Raw genomic sequence first — 17,904 nt, 5'->3', positions numbered from 1 at the left:
GCTTTGAAGTTTATTAGGTCCAAACTAATGGCAAAGCGATTGAGAATGTCAATTCCTAAGTAAAAGGCGGCAGTGACGTCTCGCACGACCCAACAATTATGGACTATGCTCTTGTTGCCAATGGAGATTTTGAGCATACACCTGCAGGAGATGTTTGGAATTGGGTGTTTCCAGATCCATTTCCCATTTGTCTATCAGTTTGAATGTGGGAATGGCTGGATCTTTTGGGAGTTGGCGGAACATGGCTTCGCTGATGAAGCTCTGACCGTTGTTCACACACACTCGAGCGAGAACAGAGTCCTTCCCATCATTTAACTGAACAGGGATGAACAACTGCTCTCCAATTTGCTGAATATCAGCCAGGCTCTGAGCTGATTTCACATCTTTCTGGACTATAGGAGTGGGAGTTTCTGATTGTGGATTAGTAAAGAATTTCAGGGTGTTTCCTTTCAGCGTGTAAATCTGGAAGGAAGGTTGATTTTCAGAAATAGAGAGGACCCCCCATCACCAGTCTGTTGTCCTACTGCTACTACTGTCACGTCTGGAATTTGGTTGTTCTGGAAGTGGAATTCTACTTGGTCAGATTTTTGTTCAACCATGTGGCAGGTGCCGTTTAAACTAACATGGTTGACACTCTGTTTTAATTTTATTGGTCGGCTAGTCTGGGTCCAGAGGACCTTGTTTATGCAATCTATTAGGGGTGACAACCTTCTCAGGGGGTCATTCCCTAGTAAACAAGGGGTGCCCTCTGGAGTCACTACTATGACCGGGTGTTTCACCTTGTGTCGCCCAATTCTGATGTCCAAATCTGCAGTCCCCTCGACAGGAATTTCCTTCCCGTCAAAGTTCTGCAGTTGTCCAGGAAGAGAGGTGAGAGGAATACAGTAATTCTCCCCCCTTCCTGCATTTAGTTCATCAAAGGCCCTTTTGGCCAGAAGGGTAGCTTGGGATCCAGTGTCCACCAGCGCCAAAATTGTACCCTGCCCCTGTACTTGTACCGGGGCATAATATCTTCCCTCCTTCTCCTCAAGGGGGCACAGATAATGCACATTTTTGAACAACTGGTGGGCAAATTTTCTGGTTTTGGACATGGCGAGAGAAGAGATTCAGGCAGAATTCTGTGGAGAGTCTTGGGAATCTGAAAGAAAATGTTGGCAACTGGAGATCAGAGCCATTGTGGGTTCCCCTGGTTCCGGTTCTGGGTCGCCCCCCCTTTTTGGAGGCAGTCACCAGGATGGGTTTGAACCAGGGGACTTCGGTATTGTGGGTTCTGGGATGAGATGATGGGCGGCGGTAGCTCAGTCTCCATATCTCCCCAGTCTGGATTGGAATCCCTTGGGACCCATTTTTCTTACGGAGGAGTTCCCCCATCTCTAAAGGAGAAGATCCTTTTCCCATGATCCTCTGAGGATTCCTCTCCCTCAAATTGGAAGATCTGTACCTCCTCCACAAACTGGGCCTGTTTGGGTACTTTGTTTCTCCTACCCCCCCTCTGCTCCTTTGGAGGCAGACTTTCAGGGGCAGGATATTTTGTTTCTGGTTCCTGGTTTTCCAGGGGCTGTTTACAAGTTGGGAAGGAAGCTTCCTCCAAGGCTTTACACCCCCCTTCCCCTTGTGCCTCCTCCCTGGGAACCGGTGGGTTATCGGGGTGCTGCCCCCGTCATTGTTCTGGAGCACCAGGTCCAGAGTTTGGGGCATTCTACGGTGGCATGCTCATCTGAGGGTTCTGTTGAGCCCTCAGTATGTGACCCAGATCTCGTGCGTGCCATATTTTGGACCTGGCGCTCAAGTTGTGAAACCCGCTCGGGCTGTTACGGGGCTCTATTTTCTCCCCTGGGCTGATCCCGGGAAGGGTAGCTATCCCTTCTCTGGTAATACCCCGGATTGGGAAGATGTGGGTACCCCTCCACCCTTGGCCTCCCCTCTCCCGGATTAGGTTGTCTGGGCTCAGGGAATTGGGGAAAGAAGGATGGATGATTTTGGGGCTGGAAATTGGGTGGATACCTGGGGAAAAAGTTCTGCCCAGGATTTGGTGAATTTCTGCCCTCCTGGGGGACGTTAGGAGGGAAGTTCCCTGGGTCAGGTGCTTGGCTGGATCCCCCCCTTGGGCTGGAGGAGTCCACACATAACCCAGGATGGGTCGGTTTCCCTTGTAGCGGGGACTTACATAATCAGGGGAGCGAGGGACCCCATTTGTGGGACTACCTCCTCGACTCCCTGTCTGTGACTGGCCCGAGGGCCTTCTGGGCTGTGAATTATTTGGTGCAGGCAGGTTTTTAGGCCCCCCCATCTCCAAATGTAAAACAAGGGCAACCTTTACCTTTGCCACCTTAGCAGCAGCAGGGGTGCTGTTGGTTTTGGGGTTTTTCTGCGCTTTATTTTTATTTTCGATGGGCTTCTGCACCTCATAGATCCGGGTAGCCTGTTCAATGACCCAGTCTAAAGATCTTTTCTCATGAAAATCTCTCACGAGCTGGGTCATTATGTATTTGGGTAAGGCATGGAAAAACGTATTGATAAATTCTCTGCTATCCGTGCGCACCCTTCTGGTGGTCTGCGCAAAAGCACGCTTTAATTCTTGCACAAACTCTTGTGGGGCCTGATCCTCCCCACATTGCAAATTGTAGGCTGCCTTGCGAGCCTCTTGAGGATTTCTGTGCACAGAAAAATGTTTCAAGATGGCCGCCCTGTATGTGGACCACCTTGAATGGTTTTGATCCTCCAGCCCTGCAAAGAAACTGGAGTATTCTGGTGATAAGGTCCATTTGATGTACTGGATGCAGATACTGCTGTCCTTCAAATGGAAAGTCTCCATCATTTGCTCATAGAGCTCCAAGTGTTCCCAAACAGAATACTTGGCGTTTTTATGATAAGGCGTGATGACACTCCTTATTGCCTTTATTTGTTTCAATGGGTCCTTAAGCAAGGCCCTTTTTGCCTTATTGGCCTTTTTGGTTCGGGTAACCCTGGTCCATTCATCCTCTGACTCAGAAGCAATGCTCCCAGAGGTGCCCGTCTGATCTTCCAGGTTTTACCGGATTTTGCGAGCCTGGGAATGGCTGGCAGAATGTGGGGACCTGGTCTCCTATGTCCTGTAATGCTCAGAGGGGTCTTCAGATCCCTCCTTGCTGCCAGGATTTTATGGGTACCCCCCCGCTGACCTAACTGGGCAGAGGTTTTCAGGATGCCCTTAATGGGCCTACTCTCCTGGGGTTCCCCACTAAATTGCACTGTGCTTGGGTGCCCATACCCGGATGCCCGCCCATCCATTCCTGGGAGGTAATGGCCTATGAGCCCCATACTTCTAGCTGGATAGTAATCTGCCATCCCCGTGGCCCTGGGCTCATGTGCGCGAGGGGACATGGGGGTGGCAGAGTCCAGGGACTGGGAAAGATGAAGGCCTCTGGTACTAGGGTTCCTGAGGTTATGCTCCAGAGTTTCTCTTTCCCAGCGAACCTCATCTCTATCCGCCCCTACTCCCTATTGCAATGCAAGAGCCTGCGCTTTCAGTTCCTCAGTTAAGGCCTTATTAGATTCTATCAGTCTCTCCTGCATCGCTAACTGTTGCTGGAGCCTATCATTGTGCTGGCAGAGAGCCTCATTCTCTCTCTGTGCCTCCTGATTGGTCCTGGAGTACTGGGCCAGTCTTTGGTGCAGGAGAGTTACCTTCTGAGCTGTGTCCCTATTGGCCTGCTCCTTTCTGGCCAGAGCATCCTCCACCCTCCTGGTGTGCTCTAACAAGTTCTGGTGTATTTTTGGAGGTCACCCAGTCCCTGGAGGGCCAGGTGATTTTCTTCCATTTTCCTTTTTAAGTGGCAGATTTCCTGGCCTAAGGTATCCCTTTCCTGACTAAGAGCCTGCATCTGTGTCGCCAGGTCATCCCTTTGCCTTTGGAAGGCACCAGCTTTCTGGCGCTCCTGGTCAAACTCTGCCTGGGTATCCAGGTCTTTCAAAATCAGTTATTTGCTCTCTGCCTTCTCCCTATCTAGGTGGCTTTGCAGGGTGACTACCTGCTCAGCACGTGCCCTATTGAAGTCTAACTGTTGCTCCAGCTTTTTCTGGCTCTGCAGTAGGGAGTCCAAACCTTCTTGGTACTCCTTCTGCAAGGCCAGAAATCTGGTATCCTGGTCAGCCTTTTACTGTTGCAGCACATCCATATCCTCCTTTATTTTAGTGATGTACTGTCTGCTGTCCTTTTCTGACTCCTGGCTCCTGAGCAGCCTCTGCTCAGAAGAGTCCAGATCAGATTGGGCCTTCTCTAACGCCATCTGTTGCCTATTAGCCAGATCTTGGCCTTCAGCACATTTGTCCTGCATGGCTCCCATATATAGGTACAAATATGCCTCTATCCTGGCAATCTTATTATGTTCATCTTTGGCTTTAGGGGCCATATATAGTTCACTCAGGGCCACATGTAGGGGACCCTGATCTCTCCATATATCTGACCCTGTTTCAGTGTCCTGTTGCACGATTGCCTGCAACCAGACCTTTTGGTCCTGATGAGTCCATTCACCTCTCACAAATAGCTTATGTAAGAAGTGCTCTCTGGCTATTTTGATGTCTACCAGTGTCGTCATTCTGGAATTTGAGTTCCTTTCTGACTTACAGAAGTTTGTATTTTATTTTTGCAAAACAGACCGTTTCCTTAGAGCGTTCCTTTGAGGAGTGCTTTACAGCGTAACACAGCGTGGTGAGCCGACCGGATGTATGTCTCCTGTCAGTTAGCACACTGTATTAATCTGCACAAGTGATAGATCTAACCCAGAATCTCCGGCTACGAGCCCCCACTTTGTTAAGCGGCTTCACTTCAACACTACAGCTAAGTCAATGCCTAGTCTGGGATGCTGAGGGAAACCCTTATTGATAAATTTTTAGGTCCAGTTCATGTACTCTGGATGACAACCCTTATATAACACCCCTCTCTTAGAATCCCCCTGACCCCACTGAGCCAAGAAGTAGGTCTGTTTTGCAAATTTAAAAGGTTTATTTGAGAAATATAACAATATATATCTATCACACTTTTATAATAAATTAATATTGGATATCACACTTAAAGTATGACAGTGATCAACAATGGATAATGTTCTACTGGTAAACTGATTTGGTTACTTAGAAATAGTATAGAGGATGAGGTAGCTGAAATGCTTTATGGTTTCAAGGAAATGCAAGGTGGAATAAATGCAGTACAGTAAATAAACTGATATGGTTTCACAAGAGATAATATGTTCACTTTTCCCCTGGTGGAAATCAACCCCCCCCCCTATATGCAATGCAAGGAGATGGAAGTAACACACACAGTCTTCAGGAATGCAATCAAATACAATACGGAATTCAGTTCCCCCCCAGCAAGCTCAGGGGAAACAGGTAGAAGTTTGAAACACAGGCCCAAAATGCTTTTAAATGTGATGGCAATGGATGGGAAAATGTGCTAACTGATTTTAATTCCCTCTAGAGATTCAGGGTAAGTGAGAGATGCTTGTTGGTATTAGTTCAGGCTCACTTTAGCAATGCTCTATGAGTTATTACCGGGTTGCAAACGGATTTTAACAAAGGAAAGAATGGAGCTGCTATTTTGACAAGTGGAGAAATTGAGCCAAATCGCAAATCGCGATTGTGGTAAAAGTATAAACTAGGCATGTTGGAAAGCTTAGATTCTAAACTTTCAGAGGAAAGTTAAATCTCGTTCCTAGGACAAACGGTTCCAGAGATACGGACGATTTAATAAAGGTAGATTTTTGGATTTAAAGTAAAACTCAAAATGACAGGTGACAGCTTGCAGCTGCAGAATCGACAGGTGACAGTTGTGCAGCTTTAAAAATGACAGATGACACGATTTCTAGGAGGCTGTTCTAATTAGGTTAAAATAGTTTGGATTAGATTATTTTAACTAAGAGATTGGGTTCTGCACAGTTCTGGCGGATACTCACTCCTAATTTTGAAATGAATGGGCCTCGTCACGGATCTGGTCAACACGTCCAGCGGTGGTTCTCTCCGCTCGGCGGGTCAATCAGGCACCGGTTCTGCTCACAGTGATCCGGGTCTCTGGTTCTGCTCACAGCGGTCTGGGTCTGGTCTGCGGTTCCGGCAAAAGTTCTTGGCAAAGAATTCAAACAGCTTGCCCGGCTGTTGAATAGTTTGGTTAGGTTTGCTGGATTCTGAAGGCCTGCTGAGAATACTTTTGCTTGCAGTGGGCCTTCTAGGTTCAAAGTTCTGTAGTCTCTGTTTAGCTTGGAAGTCTAAGTGTTGGATCTCTGGATGTGAAGTCGTCGGTCAGCATGCTCCACAGCAAATGGAATTGAATGTCTCTACCTGTCCCAGCAGTCTCTTCTTATGTGTTTTGGAAGTGGGTGTGTGCGTGGCATAACTGAGCCTGCCCCTTTCTACTTGTCATTGGCCCACTTCTCCCCTCTCCCATGATTGGGGGAAGGAAATGGATTCTCATCATGATGAGGTCTGTTTATGGATCAGAGGATCCTCCCCTGGTCAATTTGCCCACAAATCTATATTTGATTCAAATACATATTTCCCAGATACACAATTTGTTGAAATTACATGTACACATTATATATTCCTTATGGTCCATGCTTGTCCGCCTTTGATCTTCCTGGGGGCTTGCATTCAAAAATGACAACATTTTGCGCTTTTTGACTGGTTTACCAATATGGGACATTTACCAAAAATTACACACATGTGCGCAAGGAGTATGGACATTAATTGATGAAGTGTCAGATTTTTAACATGCAGACATTTGGAGTAAGACCCTATTTTCCACTAGCAACCCCCCAGAATACACCACAGGGTCCTAACACCTCTTAAAACGTGCACAGAAAAATCACCAGAATAATATTATTTATATAATTTTGACCAGTCCGCACTATGAGTTATCTATCTTTTTAAAATTATGCTCTGGCCCAGATGGGTGTGGTTTAGGTTCCAAAGCACATGGGGGAAGCTTCTGTCTGCCCCCGCCTCCAGCTCGGGTGGCTCCCAGAGGCACTTCTCCTCCCACTTCTCCCAAGAGGAAGCCACTTTACGCCCCCCCCAATATAACATTTGCCTGAGTCCAGGACAAGGCTTTGTGCAACCTCCTGCAGGTGCCCCTCCCCTAATCTAATCAGAGAGGTGTCAACTCCTTTTGGTGGGGAAGCAGGATGCAGCTAGGCCTGGGAAGAGTGGCTGAGCAGGTTTCTCCTGTCTGGGGTAGTTGTCAGGCAGAATTCAGCTAAATGTCACTTTAGTTCCCAGTTTAAATCAAACTTACAATTTTTACATATACATTAAATAATGACTTCCTTCAAGTCATTTCAGAATATAGTTTTACATTGTATCCACCTCTTAGCAAGTCTTTCCTTGGCCTGGTTTGGGTTCCTCTGTTCAGTTTTACACAAAAGTCTGGTGGTTTTAAAACGCCGGCTTTCTGATAGTGGTGAGAACCGGTATTGCATCACTTTTTGGGATCTGTCTTGAATTACTGCATTTCAATAGAGTGGTCTTTTGCTTGATAGTATAGGACCCTTGCTTAACATTGTTTTGATGGCATCCTTACAGTAGAGTGGTGATGTGGAACCCCCCATAAGAAGGTTGTATCTTTGGAGTGGCCTTGTGCCAACTGCGCAGTTCTCCTGGATTCTGGCGTGAATGTGGGCAGCGACAGCTCATCCCCACATCCACCCAGTCTATTGATTTAGTTTGTTCTGGGATAGAATAATGGGTGGCGACAGCTCATCCCCACATCTACCCAGTCTAAGGATTCAACATGGGTCAAAACCCTTGACAATCAACACATTCCCCCATATGACTAAGTCGGAAATATCCATATGTAGTATGTAGCACTGGTGAATGATGACGGTACTGTAATACGTGTGGGTGGGTGCTAGCATGGTGGAATGGAGCTACATTAGATGTGACCCGCACCTCTCTGTCATATCTTGAGTGTAGTGAATAATTGTGCCTTTCTCCGTTTTCATATTTGAACCATTGTACTTGTAGGTGTCCCTTAAGGTGACAGGACAGGTGTAATGATGTGTGGTGTACCAGTGGACTGAGTGCAGTGACTGATTTTCTAGGAGTGACTGATGGTTTTCTCTCTGGTGGAGCATCATGGCTCGTTATTTGCATTGCTGAGATCATATTTCATGCATTGTCACTACAGAGTGGTGCACTGTTATACATGTGGTTTATGTTTTCAGATGTACCTAATGCATGTGCTGGTGTAAGCTCTGCATCTGTTGTTTGCATGTAGGCACGGTTGTGAAGGCCTTGAATATCTGCATGCATTAGCTGAGCTGCACATTCTGGTACATTTACAAAAGTCACACTTGAGGGCACAAAGTACACTGTGTGTTGTCTTTATCCAAATGATGTGTGAGGTTTCATGGTGTGCAGGTTGGTAATGATGAGGTTGCTTGGTCTATTTCCTCATCTGACTTAGCATTATATTGGCCTACTCACTCTCTGCACTTCATTGCATACGTGGTTATGTTTAAGGGTTTTGGCAGGGGTGATGATGGATTCATGTATGCAGTGTGAACTTGTGCTCCTCATGAATGCAATCCTATGCTATGTTCCCACGCCCCTCATGGCCCACCGAGCAGACAGGTTGCCTATGCTGTTAACTGCCCACTCCCCCATTCAACACCCCTCATGGCCCACCCAGCAGTCAGGTTGCTTATGCTGTTACCTGCCACCCCCCCATTCAACACACCTCGTGGCACACCCAGCATACAGGTTGCCTAAATGGTAATTTCCCCCCCACATTCAACACCCCTCATGGCCCACCCAGCAGACAGGTTGCCTATGCTGTTAACTGCTCCCACCCATTCATCATCCCTCATTGCCCCTGTAGTTGGACTCACCCAACAGTCAGGTATGAGGTCCAGCATGTCGTGCTATGTAGCGGGGCAGCGTGGAGTTCCACAGCACCATGGAGTCATGTGTGGAGCCAGGGAATCTTGCACAGCAATGCATGATTATTTTGCGTGCATCGCACACCATCTGTACATTCAGGGAATGGTACAGCTCCTGTTGTGGTACACTACCTCCACACTATGCCTGACAACCAGCTCAACATGTGTACAGCCGTGTGCACCTATGACGTTGGGCATGCCTCCAAGTGCGTAGAAGATACTTTGGTGGCATTCACCTCCTCTGCAGTCTGTGGCAAGCGAATGTGGTTGCGTATATGGGACAGCAGTGCATCTAGCACCTGGGGGAGCACACGGGAGAAACACGGTTGAGAAATTCCATGCAGCTTCCCCACTGTGTGCTGATAAGGCCTGTGGAAGTGTAGCACACACACTACCTTCAGCAAGGGGGGGGTGCTGTCTGGATATTGATTACGCTCACCAGGTCATCATGTATGAGGCCCACTACTGTGGTGATGGTGTCCCTGTCCAGCTGGTTCAGGGTGTGGATCTGGGCAGGGGTTAGGTTGAATGGGCTGGCCCTTAGGCGAGGGATTGGTGGCTGCCTGTGGAGTACAACTGCCTGCACATTGGGTATATGTTGGCCCATTCTCGCCCTCCTTCTCACTCTCCTTCTCCTCCTGCGCATACACTGCTTGCTCTGGCTCACTGCCTCATCAAAGAGTAGCTGTGCATGCATGTCCTCCAGCTCCAGTACTGCTAGTGCTAATGGTAGCATTGTGGATTTGGGAGGGGTGTGGGGTGTGGGAGTGCTCCTTTCGTGCTGTGCCAGACTGTATTTCTTCCACCTGTGCTGATAAGGAGCACCTGTATCAGGTTTCTGCACACCAGATTCCTATTAATGCTTGCACCGTGATGCCGGTGTTAATGGCATCATTGTATCCATTATTACCGGCATGCCCATGCCGGTAATTTCATGTCCATGCACCTCTTACTGTGCAATTAACTGCGGAATGCCGGTGTCACTAGTTCGGCTGCCGCATGTCAACACTGATACCAGCAAGGGTGAAGCCGGCCACGGCTGGTCCTTGCCGATGCCGGTGACACCGGCATCGTGGCTCGTAATGCTCCAGTCCGGTAAACGATGCTGGTACGGTGATACCTTGTAATGACCCCCAGGATCTCCCTATCTGTAGAGGATGTACTAATATTCATGATTAACCCGCGAACGTCCTGTTCTATTGTGACTCAATGCTTCCATGACTGTGAGGTGACTATGGGCTTCAGAGTGAACTGGCACAAGTCAATTCTATTCCCGGTGCCGAGCGGTGATCAAGCAATCCCCCTAGATAACCTCTACCAGGTCTCGTTGGTGGGCTTTTGGTATTTGGGGATTTATGTGGGTCTGGACCCCACTCGTTTTTTAACACGTAACCTTAATCCGATTGTGGAGCAATTTCAACAGGATGTGAAACACTGGCAAGCTCTTTCCGTATCACTTCTGGGATGGGCAGCACTGTTCAAAATGCTTATGTTACCCAGGCTATGTCCTTCAAAACACGCCCGTCCTGACACCACGGTCTGAGTTTGGCAGACTTGACTCAATTCTCCAAAAGTTGCTATGGAATGGGAAGCAATCCAGGATCGCGCTGTCCACGTTGCAGCGCTCAGTGTGAGAGGGGGTTTAGGGATGCCCATTCTGCTGCAATGTTACTGGGCATCACAGATGATCAATGACTGGCCGGATGGGGACCCTGACACGCCTCACATTAAGACAGAATGAGCATGAATGGGGTAGGTTACACCGGCCCAAGCTCTATACGGTGAGGGGCCCGGCCTTACCAGCAATAACCAGACACGTGATATGAAGGTGACGAACGGAGAGCGCAGCAAGTGGAGGAGGCACCCCGATAACCGGGGCAGGGGCCTTCCTCCTGGACGCTCTCTTGCCCCTCCCCCCCAGGGGCAGGGGAGAGGGCGGCAAAGGAGCCAGAGGAGAGGGCGCCAAGAGCCTGGGAAAGCCCGCGAAGGGCAACAAAGGAAGGAGGCGGGGCTTGGGACATAAAAGCGGCGGGCGCCCGGCGCAGGGGCACTTGGAGCTCTCCCAGCAGCCGGGCGCCCGCCAAAAGTGGAGGACTTCGTTTTGGATTTGTTGCTGTTTGTGAGTCTGTGATCCCGCGATGCTGTGGCTGCAGGAGTGCTTTTTTCGACCCAGAAAGACGAAGAGTGGCGATGTTGGGGCGATTTCCAGTGAAGGAGTGGATGGTGTTCCAGCAAGGAGATTTCCAGTGAAGGAGTGGAGGTGTTCCAGCAAGGAGTATGCGTCGGGTAAGGATCGGGGTGGATATAGCGCCATATATGCGCTGTTGTCGCTTCAGAAGTAGCTGGGTGCGCTCTCCGTATTAATAGGAGAATAAGGGAGCGGGTCGGCGATCGAGGTTAGGTGGGTTGCTGCAGGGGTTTAAGTTTTAGCGCTTTTGAAGCGGCGGCGGGCGCATATGGGGTTAATTCCGTGACGATCGGTCTCCTCAGTTCACAACCCCTGTGCTACTGAGATAAATCATAAAAAAGTGTTCCTGTGTTCAGAGGAAAAGGGCTGGAATTTTAGAAACGTTTGGCAATGGGAACATCCACTCGAGAAGAAACGCGTCGTAAAGTATCTGTTTTCTTCGCGGGCACATAGAGCAGAAGCAGGCTGCCCTCATTACTCGAGTTACCCGTTGTTATGTTTCCAGGTGCAGCGTCAGCGGTTTGGATGGCCTCTTCATTATGTGGGTCCTAGTGGGGTCGTGTGGCGGCGAGCCCGATTGACTTTTGTGCTGCAACACAGCAAACCTAAATGTTACTCGGGCTTGGTTTTGGGTCATGACATCTCCGCGCTGGGTCTACGTCACTCCGGGGTGTCTGTCCTCTCGGGGTACGCGCTCGTATTAAACGACAATAAGGGAGCTGGTCGGCGGTCGATTTTATGGGAATTGCTGCAGGGGTTTAAGGTTTTAGGTGCATTTGATGCAGGGTGTCCAGTCCAACAGCTCAGTCGGGCGAAGCTGCGTTAGGGCAATCGTTGTGGAACTAAGTAGGAGTATACAACTAGGGAATAATTGTGGGAGTAGTGGTCCGATTTCGCACATTAATAAGCGCTGCAGCAGAACTTGCGGAGTAAATTACATATGGCACCTTAGGGGTCGGACGTGGGTACCGATCTAATGCCCTCCCAGGTGACACATTTTGGGGAAAGTTGAAGTTGGGAGCTGAGGTTGTCCGCAACACGCAGATCAGGCGGGTGGTTTCTGTTAGCACAGCACTGGGTGGGTTGTCACACGCGAGTGGTCCCGGTGGCCTAATGGATAAGAAACTGTTCTCCTAAACCGGCGGTGGTTCGGGGCAATTTGGTTTTTAAGGCGGCATTCTTACTTTATAAGGAGGAGGATAGCTCAAGAGGTAACGTGCTCACCTTGGGAGCATGACGGTACAAAGCACTCCAGGTTCGTTCCGCGCATAGAAGCCTCTGGGTATTAAACACGGTATGAGTAACCTAACATAGTTCATACACAATTATTAAGATGTTCTAGAAAGACGGGCATGAATTCTTCCATTGCGGTTGTGCGGGCAGTAGTAGTTGTGGTCAACTGGTTTAGTATTGCAGGCACGGGAGGGGCGTCACGAAAGTGACAATGCGTAGAAGCTACTATGGTGTGTTACTTCACTGTGCGCCTAGCAGTTTTGACCAGTTACTGTACGGTAGTCGTTAAATTGCACAATTTACGACACATGTTACTGTCAAACGCCTCCTTGGGAGCTATTTAAACTGTCGGTACGAAAATGAAAGATCTGACGTTTGCAACGGCGGGACAAGCAGATACGATTCGTCCCAAGGGATGGGGGAGGCCCCTGGGCAGGGACTACAAAAGGGCACTATAAACAGTATTGAATGACGCCTTACATTAGGTGTGGGAGCGCCACGAGGCAGGTAGCACCCAGTTGCGCTACAAGGATTATGGCATGCCTCTTTCCAACGTTAGGGGGTGCATCACGAGGCAGCGGGGACAAAATGTTGTTATTAAGCATTATGGCTGGACTCTGGTGTCGGGTGTCGGAGCACCACGAGGCAAGATGGTAGGACTGGGTTGCATGATGGTGCGACATGGGCACAAATGTGGACTAAGAAGTATAGCAGGGACGTAATAGCAAAGTGCGGGGGAATTTTATGATAGGGCAGTTGTAACGCACCGGTACGCTAGTGTTTTTAAGGCGCGATTTTGCATGTAGGGGTGGCATCCCCCACCCCCATGTTGCTGTAGCTCAGGGGATCAACAAAGATATTGTGGTTGTAATATAACTGGTCAGTGCGCTACTTACAGCGGTATAAGCAGGTGTGATGTGCATTTGGGACGAAACATGGCGAGCTTTTCACTTACGCGAGTTCGCCTAGGGTCAATGGGCAATGCACAGTATGGTATAGGCGCAGTGTTCGCTGGTATGGTTGGAGGCCGTGATTGCATAAGGAACGGATAACCCCTAAGGTTGGTGTGGCAATGTTGTGCCTTTACAAGTGAGGTCCAGGTACGGGCACAGCGTTAAAGAACTGCTGCAATACTTGCGGGCTGAAATGAAATGGGGTCAGTGGCCGTGTTTAGGAGTTTGCGTCTAATGTTTTGAGCCCATTTTGGTGCATTATGGGAATGGTGGTTGGGCACAGGATTGGTATCAGATTGGCTTTTATTCGGTAAATTAATTTATGCCAGACGCAGTCATGCCCCTGGCCGGGGTTTAGTGCCCTGTATACCTGCAAGACTAAGTCCCAGAATGCGTTTAGGCATTTGCCATGTGCATTTCTAAGTAAGGCGGATTTCATGCAGCTGCGACGCACTGGTCAAGGTGCTCTCTATAGTTTTGGAAATGGAAAAATGGCGGCTTTACAGTGAAGACATTTTCTTTCATTACACAGGCATGGGATTGGTTTTTCCAAAAAACAAAAGTAATCAGAGTTGGTTTCCAGTAATGTCCACACGAATAATAGGGAATACTTTCTACGAATAGGGATTTTCTGACCATTGATGTTAGTAGGTGCAAACATGGTGTAAGTGCATGGCCATGGGATATGGTTTCCCGTGGTATTACTGTACATTGAGGGTAACAGGTGTACGCACATGGCCATGGAATATTGTGGTATTTACTAGCCATCGATGGTAACAGGTGCAAGAAGGGTGCATGGCCAGGGGATTGTGCCTGGCGTATCCCTTAGGCGTATACACAGACCACAACTGTTGGGTTTGAGAGATGGGTGCGGGTATATCTCCTGGGTTGATCGCCTTGGCTTTACGGCAGGGGGGCATATGGCCAGGCAATTGGGGGGACAGCCCCGGGTACTGTTGCGTGGGGGGGCACTGCTGCGCGTAGTGAGTCACTGGTCCCTCCCGCGGAAGGTGAATAGTTAAGTACATTTGCCATAGCACAGCAACGTGCGGAACTCGCGTGTCTGGACTTTTATGCAACATCCAAGAAAAATGTTAGGGTGCATCTGGACCGAGTAAAGGTTTCTTAAAGTGGGTTTCTACGTCTTTAGGACAGGATAGCGTGCCACTGGACTTAACATTCTTTTAAGAGGCACAATTACTGAAAGATTAGCGGAAACATGGCGGGTGGATAATAAAATTATGGCTAATAGTATAGGTTGTATGGATACAAATAAGCCCCACTTCTGGATAAACGAGACTACAAATACCAGAATGCAATTCGGCAGAAGGCTGTAGCATGGTCTGAAGTTGTTTAGATATGAGAGTACTTAGTAGTTATGAGGAAGGTCGAGGGATAATAGGCTGGTTGGTTTGCAGGAGCCATTCGAAAGGTTTTTCCGGGAGGCATTCCTTGGGGGAGATGATCCATACGGACAGGTAGCGATTGCACCAACCAAGATTTCCCGGAGATGACAGGGTGGTCAATTATTCACTCAGCTGACAAAGGCATTTATGTATGAGGGAAGGTACCTATCCACGAGGCAATGCTTTTGGGACACAGCCTACAAGTGTCCACAGTATGCCTCATGTCTGCATTGGGTGGATAACAAATTGTTTTCTGTTCAAATACAGGCAGGGGTGTCTGGTGTGGCAACGAGGGCTCCGCTTCCTCGAACAAATGGTGTTCTCTCAGCCCAAAAACATCTGTAGGGCAAGGTGGTATCAGGCACGGAGGGTTGAGAGAGTCTTGTCTACGAAGGAGATGGTTGGACAAGGCAAGGAACGGAGTCGGACCTGCCCCCCTGGGGAGCCTGAAAGAACAGGGGCGTCTGGTGGTGGCAACAAGGGCTCCTCTTCCTCGAACAAATGGCACCCTCTCAGCCCAAAAACATCTGCAGGGGCAAGGTGGTATCAGGCACGGAGGGTGCAGAGAGTTGTGTCCACGAAGGAGACGGTTGGGCAAGGAGCGGAGTCGGACCGGCGCCTCTTGGGAGCCTAAAACGGCAGGGGCGTCTGGTGGGGGCAGCGAGGGCTCCGCTTCCTCGAGAAAATTGTGCTCTCTCAGTCCAAAACACCTGCAGGGGCAGGTGGGTATCAGGCATGGAGGGTTGAGAGAGCGGTGTCTACAAAGGAGGTGGTTGGACTATGCAAGAAACGGAGTCGGGCCAGAGCCTCTTGGGAGCCTAAAACGGCAGGGGCGTCGGGTGGTGGCAACGAGGGCTCCGCTTCTTCGAACAAATGGCTCTCTCTCAGCCCAGAATCACCTGCAGGGGCAGGGGGATAGCAGGCACGGAGGGTTGAGAGAGTTGGGGCTACCAAGGGATGGTTTGAGGAAAGGGGAGGCAGTTGGCCTCAAAGCGGTGGTCAAACCGGGAGCCGGTTGTGCAAGAGCAGGTCAAGGTACGACGGAAAGAAGGAGGGGACTGAAGTATCCCTAGATCAGGCACAACGGGCAAAGGTGAAATCCCTGGTCAAAGGAGGATAGACGGAGTTGCACTGGGCAGCAAGGTGTACTCAGAACTGCTAGAACTACAAAATAGGAAAAGGGGGAGCCACGGTGGGCGGTAACCCACCTTTAGCGTGGCAGGTTGTGGCAACCTATGATAAGACAAAGACTCCGAATGAGCCATTGCTAAACCGGAAGGGGCTTCGCCCATTCTAGACAGCGCCTCCTGGGAGCCTAAACGGCGGGGGTGTCTGGCGGTAGCAATTGGGGCTCAACTTCCCCCCAACAAACGGCGCTCCCCCAGTCCGCAAAGACCTGCAGGGGCAGGCGATTTCTCAGACTCGAAGGCCTTGGGGGAGTTGTGCCTGCAAACAATATGGAGGTAAAGGGGGAAGCAGGACGAGGAGCAGTCGCCACACCTTTTGGAACTAATGTTTAATACCTGTTTGCAGTGGTTATGTATATGTAAAAATAAATCTGCGGCCTTGTTATGCCAAATCAAAGGAAATGTCTCATGCAGCACCTTACTGGAGGGGAAACGAAAGGGGCTGACAAAATGAGTAATGTTGGATACAACGGCATAGCTATTGGACAAATGCCCAGGTTATGGGTGTGGGGGGAAGTGCTCCACGATATCGGATGGGGTGGGAGGGCAACTTTAGCTCAATCCCTGTGGCGCAACGTATGCCTGCCCGAGATTAACAAGGTTGGGGTGCTCCGGAGATGGGCCTCTTGCAGCATTTTGACTTTGGGTCAGGTTTTGGCCGATGGAGATGTGGTTCCCTTCCCTACCCTGCAGGCCTCCCACGTGCTCTCAATGACGAATGCAACCGCCACGTTCAGATTGCCCATGCGTTACGTGCCCAGTTTACACACACTGGGGATGTCCTGCCCTGCTCACCGTTGGAGGCTAATGTTGTCACACAGCACATTCCCAGGAAAGTTACCTCTGTTATATATCAATGTTTGTTTTCCTTCTCTACACCGGGATTGGTGGGACTGCAGCACAAATGGGAAGCAGAAGTGGGGGCCATAGACCCTGAAGACTGGGTTGAGGCCCTGATGTCCCCGAGGGAGGTGGCAATTTCCTTCCGGTTTCGCCCAGTGTAATTTAAGATTGTGCACAGAGTGTACTATCCTCTCACACTGCTTTTTAGATGGGGTCGGGCCGCTCACGGGTGATGCCTAAAATGTGACTGGGCAGATGGTACTTTTTTTCATATTATATCGGAATGCCCCTGTATCGTGTGATTTTGGGGGAGGGTCCTGAATAAGCTTGTTGGGGTGATTGGTGAGCCGATACTCGCAGATCCCAAGCTGCTGTTGCTGGGCATCTGGGGTGCCCATTCCTATAACCGTTGGGACAAGCTACTGATATCGAACGCAGCTATCTTGGCGAAAAGAAATATAGCCATGGTTTGGGGTGGGGCCGGAGGTGCCCGCACGTGCAAAGTGGATATATCATATGGAAGTGTGTCTGTTCTATGAAAGGGGAATATATAATGCACGAGGGAGCCCGAATACATTTCTGAAAATATGGCGCAAGTGGGAGGAGACTGGGTGATGGGACTTGGTGGTGTAATGTGAGAAATGAATTGCACTGTGTAATCGGTGGGTGTGGGCTACTGACGCACCTTACTCCATTCTGCCATTGGTTGATTCCTCTCTGCCTTCATATTACATCAACCAGAGTGTTGCATTTGTTTTTATTGACTTATGTTCTGATTTGTTTAAATGGCAATAAAATGTGTTTTTTTAAAAGATGGTGACGCCACACTCTTGCCCACTCTCTCTCTCCTCGCCCTGCTCTCTCTCGCCTCCTAAACTCTTTCTCCCTTAGCCCTGTCTCAATCTCCCCGTCTCCACCTCTTCTTTCTCTCTCTCTCTCATGTCCTCTCTCTTCTATCTCATCTCTCTCCCTACACGTCTTCCTCTCCTCTACTCCCCCTCACCCTCCCTCCTCTGCAGATCTTCACACGCTCCTTTGCTCCTCTCTCTCTCTCTCTCTCTCTCTGTCCCCCTCTTTCCTACTGCTTCCTGCCTCCTAACCTCCAAACTCTCCTGCTACGCCTGCCTCCTCTCTCCTACTACCCTTCACACTCTCACACACACACACTCCCTCACTCTGAAGCTATGT

The sequence above is a fragment of the Ambystoma mexicanum genome, chromosome 3p (assembly GCF_040938575.1).
Source record: "Ambystoma mexicanum isolate Mex_15411 chromosome 3p, UKY_AmexF1_1, whole genome shotgun sequence".
Classification (NCBI taxonomy): Eukaryota; Metazoa; Chordata; class Amphibia; order Caudata; family Ambystomatidae; genus Ambystoma; species Ambystoma mexicanum.
Note: the sequence above shows the minus strand (reverse complement) of the source record.